Below are 8609 nucleotides of genomic sequence, written 5' to 3'. Positions count from 1 at the left end.
AAATACTCTCATGGGCTTTTCAGCCAGATCCGAGTGCCTTTAGGGCTGATTCTGAGGCCAGAGTGCTATTTAGGACATCCGCCATTCTATGAGTCTGCTGAGTATCTCACTTCCCATGTTGGATCACTCTCCCCTTTATTTATTCTATCGGTTAGTGTTAGCAGATACTAGACTTGTTTATGTGCTCCCTTTGACTCTTAGTCCTTTCATTATGATCAATTGTGAACTGAAATTGATCACTTGGAATAGTGAGATGGCATTGGCACATGCCACCTTGATGGGATTGAATTGGAATCCCCTAGTATGTTTCCAACTCTACCAATTGGGGCAAGTCAGCCCGAGCATGCCCCAAATTATACATCTCTTCCCTCTCTTATACCCACTTTTATGTTTAACAGGGATCACATTTCAGTTAATTTTCAACACTTAAGAATAACTGTGTGATAATTACAGAATTAAACCAGTCATATTAAGTAGAACAGACAAAAAAAAAAATACTATGAGGGATAATGTATTAAGTTGTCCATTAGCAGTCAGGGCTATGCTGATCAAGTCACCATTTCTCATAGTGTCCATTTCACTTCAGGAGGTTTCCTTTTTGGTGTTCAGTCAGTTGTCACCGATCAGGGAGAACATATGGTATTTGTCCCTTTGGGACTGGCTTACTTCACTCAGCATGATGTGTTCCAGATTCCTCTATTTTGTTGCAAATGACTGGATTTCGTTGTTTCTTACTGCGGTATAGTATTCTAAAGAGTACATATCCCATAATTTCTTTATCCAGTCTACTGTTGATGGGCATTTAGGTTGGTTCCAGGTCTTAGCTATTGTGAATTGAGCTGCAATAAACATTAGGGTGCAGACCGCTTTTTTGTTTGCCAATTTAAACTCCTTTGGGTAAATTCCAAGGAGTGGGATGGCTGGGTCGAACGGTAGGGTTATATTCAGGTTTCTGAGGAATCTCCAGACTGATTTCCATAGTGGCTTGACCAGTTTGCATTCCCACCAACAGTGGGTTAGTGTCCCTTTTTCCCCACATCCTCGCCAGCATCTGTTGTTGGTAGATTTCTGTATGTGAGCCATTCTAACCGGGGTGAGGTGAAACCTCATTGTGGTTTTGATTTGCATTTCCCTGATTGCTAGTGATCTTGAACATTTTTTCATGTGCCTGTTGGCCATTTGGATTTCCTCTTTTGAAAAATGTCTATTGAAGTCCTTGGCCCATCTCTTAAGTGGGTTGTTGGTTTTGTTTTTGTGGAGTTTCTTGATCTCTTTGTAGATTCTGGTTATTAACCCTTTATCTGTTGCATAGTTTGCAAATATTTTTTCCCATTCTGTCGGTTGTCTCTTCACTCTCCTGACTGTTTCTTTTGCAGTACAGAAACTTCTCAATTTGATGCAATCCCAATAGTTGATTTTGGCTTTGACTGTCTGTGCCTCCCGGGTCTTTTCCAGAAATTCTTTGCCTGTGCCAATATCTTGAAGGGTTTCTCCAATGTTCTCTAATAACTTAATGGTGTCAGGACGTAGATTTAGGTCTTTAATCCACGTTGAGTGGATTTTTGTGTAAAGTGTAAGGTAGGGGTCTTGCTTCATGCTTCTGCACGTGGAAATCCAGTTTTCCCAGCACCATTTATTGAATAGACTGTCCTTGCTCCAGGAATTAGTTTTAGATCCTTGATCAAATATAAGTTGGCTGTAGATGTTTGGATTGATTTCTGGTGTTTCAATTCTGTTCCATTGGTCTATCCATCTGTTTCTGTACCAGTACCATGCTGTTTTGATTACAACTGCCCTGTAGTATGTCCTGAAATCTGGTATTGTGATGCCTCCGGCTTTGTTTTTGTTGTACAAGATTGCTTTAGCTATTCGAGGTCTCTTGTGCCTCCATATGAATTTCAGCATCATTTTTTCTAGATCTGCGAAGAATGTCTTTGGTATCTTGATTGGGATTGCATTGAATCTATAAATTGCTTTTGGGAGAATGGACATTTTGATGATGTTGATTCTTCCAATCCATGAGCATGGAAGATTTTTCCATTTTTTGGTATCCTCTTCTATTTCTTTCTTTAAGGTTTTGTAATTTTCATCGTAGAGATCTTTAACGTCCTTGGTTAAGTTTATTCCAAGGTATTGGATTGTTTTTGTAGCTATTGTGAATGGGATTGATCTTAGCAGTTCTTTCTCAGTCATGGCATTACTTGTGTATACAAAGGCTGTTGATTTTTGTGCATTGATTTTATATCCTGCCACTTTGCCAAACTCCTCTATGAGTTCCCATAGTCTCTTAGTAGAGTTCTTTGGATCCTCTAAGTACAGAATCATATCGTGTGCAAAGAGGGATAGTTTGACTTCTTCCTTCTTGATTTGTATTCCTTTGATTTCTTTTTCTTGTCTGATGGCTCTGGCTAAAACTTCCAGAACTATGTTAAATAGCAGTGGTGAGAGTGGGCATCCCTGCCTGGTGCCAGATTTCAGTGGAAATGCTTCCAACTTTTCCCCATTCAATAGGATGCTGGCTGTGGGTTTTTCATAAATTGCCTTGCTTGTATTGAGGAATGTTCCTTCTATACCCAATTTGCTTAGAGTTTTCATCATGAAAGGGTGTTGAATTTTATCAAATGCTTTCTCTGCATCAATTGAGATAATCATATGGTTTTTCTTCTGCAGTCTGTTAATGTGGTGAATCACATTGATTGATTTGCGAATGTTGAACCATCCCTGCATACCAGGGATGAATCCCACTTGGTCTGGGTGGATGATTTTCCTGATGTGTTTTTGTATTCTATTGGCCAGAATTTTATTGAGGATTTTTGCATCTATGTTCATCAGGGATATTGGTCTGTAATTTTCTTTCAGTGCTGCATCTTTCTCTGGCTTAGGGATTAAGGTGATGCTGGCTTCATAGAAAGAATTTGGGAGGATTCCCTCTTCTTCGATTGTTCTGAATAGTTTGAGAAGAAATGGGATTAGTTCTTCTTTAAATGTCTGGTAGAATTCAGCAGTGAATCCATCTGGTCCTGGGCTTTTCTTTGTTGGGAGGGCCTTTATTACTGTTTCAATTTCTGTTTCAGTTATGGGTCTGTTTAGGTTTTCGATGTCTTCATGGTTCAATTTTGGTAGATTGCATGTGTCCAGGAATCTATCCATTTCTGATAGGTTTTCCTGTTTGCTGGCATACAGGTCCTTGTAGTAATTTCTGATGATTCTTTTTATTTCTGTGGTGTCTGTTGTTACGTTTCCTTTTTCATCTCTGATTTTATTGATTTGGGTCTTTTCTCTTCTTTTTTTAGTTAGTTGGGCCAATGGGGTGTCAATTTTGTTTATTTTTTCAAAAAACCAGCTTCTCGCTTGGCTGATTTTTTGTAATGTTTTTTTGGATTCAATCCTGTTAATTTCTTCTCTGGTTTTAATTATTTCTCTTCTCCTACTAGATTTGGGTTTGGTTTGCTGCAGTTTTTCTAGGTCCTTGAGGTGCGCTGAAAGCTCATTTATTTGGTACCTTTCCAATTTCTTGATATAGGCACCTATTGCTATAAATTTGCCTCTCAATACTGCTTTTGCTGTATCCCATAAGTTTTGATATGTTGTGTTGTTGTCTTCATTTACTTCCAGAAAGTTTTTGATTTCTCTTTTGATTTCTTGAATGACCCAGTGTTCATTCAGGAGCATGTTGTTCAGTCTCCATGTGTTTGCATACTTTCTGGGGTTTCCTGAGTTGCTAATTTCCAGCTTCATCCCGCTGTGGTCTGAGAAGCTGCATGGTATGATTCTAATTCTTTTAAATTTGCTGAGATTTGCTTTATGTCCTAGTATGTGATCAATCCTAGAGAAGGTTCCATGCGCTGCTGAGAAGAATGTGAAGTCTGTAGATGTAGGGTTGAAAGTTCTGTAGATATCTGTTAGATCCATTTGGGCAATAGTGTCAATTAAATCTGCTGTTTCCTTGTTGATCTTCTGTCTGGATGATCTGTCTATTTCTGAGAGTGGAGTATTGAAGTCCCCCAGTACTATTGTATTGGAATCTAAATCTCCCTTTAAGTCCCTTAACATATCTTTTAAATAGACCGGTGCCCTGTAATTAGGTGCATATACATTTATAATAGTTACATCTTCCTGTTGAATTGAACCCTTAATCATTATATAGTGTCCCTCTTTGTCTCTCTTAACAGTTTTTGTATTAAAGTTTATTTTGTCTGATATTAATATGGCTACACCTGCTTTTTTTTGGTTTCTGTTGGCATGGAATATCTTTTTCCAACCTTTCACTTTCAGTCTGCATGCCTCTTTGTTAGAGAGATGTGTTTCTTGTAGGCAACAAATAGTTGGGTTGTGTTCTGTGAGCCAGTCAGCTAAACGGTGTCTTTTAACTGAAGAATTCAGACCATTAATGTTCAATGTGACTATTGATACGTAGTGACTTTGCCCTGCCATTTTCCCGGAAATATTTTCTAGTATATGCTTTGAGCTTCCCATGCTCTTTTACTGGTAGGTGTTCTTCCTTTCCCTTCTTTCATATTGATGACCGTGTTTCTGTGTTTCTGAGTGTAGCACATCTTTAAGTATCTTTTGCAGGGCCGGACGAGTGGCCACAAAGTCTTTCAATTTCTGTTTGCTATGAAATGTCTTTATTTCACCTTCATTCACAAATGAGAGCTTGGCAGGATATAATATTCTGGGCTGGCAATTTTTCTCTCTTAGCACCTGTGCTATGTCTCGCCATTCCCTCCTAGCTTGTAGGGTTTCTGATGAGAAGTCAGCTGTGAGTCTGATTGGAGATCCTCTGAGAGTAATCTGACGTTTCTCTCTTGCACATTTTAGGATCTTTTCTTTATGTTTCACTGTGGTAAGTTTAATTACCACGTGTCGTGGTGAGGATCTCTTTTGGTCATGTTTATTGGGGGTTCTATGAGCTTCCTGTACTAGGATATCTCTGTCCTTCTCCAAACCTGGAAAGTTCTCTGCTAGTATCTCACTAAAAAGGCCTTCCAATCCTTTCTCTCTCTCCATGCCTTCAGGAACTCCTAGAACTCGAATGTTGGTTTTTTTAATAGTATCCTGTAGATTCCCAACAATATTTTTCAGGTTTCTAATTTCCTCTTCTTTTCTTTGGTTTGACTGTATGTTTTCCTGTGCTCTATCTTCTAAGTCCGATATTCTCTCTTCTGCTTCACCCATTCTGTTTTTAAGGCTTTCTAATGTGTTTGTCATTTGATCTATTGAGCTCTTCATTTCATTTTGATTTCTCTTGACTATTACACTTTCCTGTTCTACTAGTTTCTGAGTTTCATTTTGACTCTTCCTTAAAATTTCATTTTCACGAGAAAGATTTTCAATCTTGTCCATTAAGGATTTCTGTAGTTCAAGGATTTGCTTTTGAAAACTTCTAAATGTTCTTATCATAAATTTTTTGAAATCCGTATCTTGCATTTCTTCTATCTCATCATCTTCATACTCTTGGCTTGGGGTGTTTTGCTTATTTGGAGGCATCATAGTGTCATCGTTGATCTTGCTCCCTCTATTTCTGTGTTTGTTACTCGGCATAGTTAATTCTTCTTGCGTCACTGTGCGCTTTTTTTTTCTTTTTTTTTTTTTTATACTGTGTCCGTGTTAAGTGGACTGCCTGCTGTTGGAGGAGCCTTGGAGGCTTGAGATGGGTGCGGCCTGAGAGCTCTGCCTGGTTCTTCCAGGTTAAGGGTGTGCAAAGGTGACACCCTCAGGTTATGTGTGGTAAATCTCTCTCTTTTTATTTATTTATTTATTTTATTTATTCAGGGGGTAAGTAACACTGCAGGGCAGGGCTGTGCAGAATTGATGGTATTTAGCTTCCAGTCTTTGGCTCCTCTGGACTCCCACTGGGTTGCCTAGGCTACTGAATTGTAGTGACTCAGTTCCTTAACTCTCCCCCACTGATATGTAAATCCAAAGAGGAGGCCTGCTCTTTGTCTCTTGGGAATTCTTCAAGTCTGGCAGCCTTGTAACCTTTGCAAGGTTAGGGGGAAGAGAAACCCCGAAGCTTTTTTTTTTCCTTCTTTCCGGTAGTGAGTTTGCTGCACTTTCCGGCCCCCCTCTAGATTCTGACCCCCGTTTCCCCACCAATGTCTCGGGTTATTGAGCTCACCTCCCCTTCCAGCGCCGATGTGTGGACTCGGAGCCCTGAGCGTCTCAAGTCTCCCCGCTGTTTTCTGTGTGGCGTGCACTCTCCTTGGAGCACTGTCGCGCAGACCCTGGGGCTTCTGCGGCTGGGTCCCGTGACTTTGCTTCCGTGCGGTGGGCGACCTTGTTCTCCCAGTAGGTCGTCCGATTCACGCCTGCTCCATTCAGAAGGGTTTCCCCTGCAATTTTTGTTTGGTTCTATTTTCTGCAGCTACCGTAACTCCCCTTTTATTAAACTAAATTTTCCCGGACTATCGGTGCGCGCCCTCACTATTCCGCCATCTTGGCTCCGCCTCAGGCATAGCCATCTTAATATCAGACAACATAAACTTTAACACAAAAACTGTTAAGAGAGACAAAGAGGGGTGCTATATGATTAAGGGATCAATTCAACAGGAAGATAGAATGATTATCAATGTATATGCACCTAACTACATGGCACCAGTTTATTTAAAAGATATGTTAAGGGATTTCAAGGGAGACTTAGACTCCAATACAATAGTACTGGGGGACTTCAATACTCCACTCTCAGAAACAGATCAACCGGACAGAAGATCAACAAGGAAACAGTAGATTTAATTGACACTATTGCCCAAACGGATCTAACAGATATCTACAGAACTTTTCATCCTACACTTAAAGAATTGACATTCTTCTCAGCAGTGCATGGAACCTACTCTAGGATTGACCACATACTAGGATATAAAGCAAGTATCAGCAAATACAAAAGAATTACAATCATACGATGCAGTTTCTCAGACCACAGTGGAATGAAGTTGGAAATTAGCAACTCAGGAATCCCTAGAGCATACGCAACCACATGGAGACTGAACAACATGCTCCTGAATGAACACTGGGTCATAGAAGAAATCACAAGAGAAATCAAAAACTTTCTGGCAGTAAATGAGGATAACAGTACAACATATCAAAACTTATGGGATACAGCAAAAGCAGTGTTAAGAGGAAAGTTTACAGCAATAGGTGCCTACATCAAGAAATTGGAAAAGCACCAAATAAATGAGCTTTCAATGCATCTCAAGGATCTAGAGACACTGCAGCAAACCAGACCCAAATCTAGTAGGAGAAGAGAAATAATTAAAATCAGAGAAGAAGGCGGGTCCCAGCGGCTCGAGCGGCGGGAGGAGCAGCAGCAGCCAGGCAGCCCAGCTCCGTGAAGGCTCTCAGCATGCTGCGGCCTGCAGGCACCCGACACGCACCCTCCATGCCACCAGGATGCCCAAGAGGAAGGTCAGCTCTACCTAGGGGGCGGCCAAGGAGGAGCCAAAGAGGAGGTCAGCACGCTGTCGGCAAAGGGGAAGAGAGGAGCAAAGGGAAAATAGGCCGAGGTGGCTAACCAAGAAGCTAAAGAAGACTTGCCTGCAGAAAATGGAGAAATGAAAAATGAGGAGAGTCCAGCCTCTGATGAAGCAGAAGAGAAAGAAGCCAAGTCTGATTAATACCATACACCACGTGTTATCAGTGGTCCCTGTCTCGCTTCTTGTACAATCCAGAGGAATATTTTTATCAACTATTTTGTAAATACAAGTTTTTTAGTAGCTCTAGAAACATTTTTAAGAAGGAGAGAAGCCCACCTCATCCCATTTTTTAAGTGTAAATGATTTTTTAAGAGGTGAAATCATTTGCTAGTTGTTTATTTTTTGGTACAACCAGAAAATAGTGGCATATTGAATTCTAGGAGGCTTTGACTGTCTTGGGTGTCAGCTTAACATTCCATAGGTGGGGGTGGTTTTTATATCCTACAGTACAATGCATAATAAATGGCAATTTGGAGTCTCAATTGTGAATTTAATCTGTCTTGAATATTTTCAGTTACTTCTCCCGTGTTTTGTAGAATTGTTTCCTACAGAAAACCACCCCTTGTTCTGTCAGAACCATGTGCACTCTGTAACATCTTCGGTTGTGGTAGACCAGTTTTCCTAATGATTTTGTTAATGTGCCGTGAAAGATTGAAAATTTGAGGGTCGTGTATATTCTATTATATTGTGAAAGGGTGGAATTTATGTAACAGCAACATTTGAAAATACTTGTACTTGATAGCCTCTTAAGGAAGAGTTACCTCCAAATTTGAAGCTGGAAAGTCACTGGAATAACTTTTAAAAAAAGAATGAAAATTCATAGCTTTTTAGATTTTTGGTACATATGTTAAGAATTGTGTACAAATTAAAATGCGTGTGCTGATTCTCAACACCAATAAAATCTCAATTATGGACAAAAAAATCAGAGAAGAAATCAACAGGATTGAATCCAAAAAAACACTACAAAAAATCAGCCAAACGAGGAGCTGTTTTTTTGAAAAAATAAACAAAATTGACACCCCATTGGCCCAACTAACTAAAAAAAGAAGAGAAAAGACCCAAATCAATAAAATCAGAGATGAAAAAGGAAACGTAACAACAGACACCACAGAAATAAAAAGAATCACCAGAAATTAC

At 39.8% G+C, this 8609-nt stretch overlaps 1 pseudogene; it reads left to right on the top strand.

Moving 5' to 3' along the window:
- The first annotated feature begins 7389 nt into the window (after positions 1–7389).
- On the top strand, positions 7390–7613 carry LOC149119900 (non-histone chromosomal protein HMG-14 pseudogene; annotated as a pseudogene).
- The last annotated feature ends 996 nt before the right edge of the window (positions 7614–8609 follow it).

This window comes from Oryctolagus cuniculus, chromosome 21, assembly GCF_051225735.1.
Source record: "Oryctolagus cuniculus isolate XC-2025 breed Fujian yellow rabbit chromosome 21, ASM5122573v1, whole genome shotgun sequence".
Taxonomy (NCBI): Eukaryota; Metazoa; Chordata; class Mammalia; order Lagomorpha; family Leporidae; genus Oryctolagus; species Oryctolagus cuniculus.
Note: the sequence above shows the minus strand (reverse complement) of the source record. Positions and strands in the feature narration are given on the sequence as shown.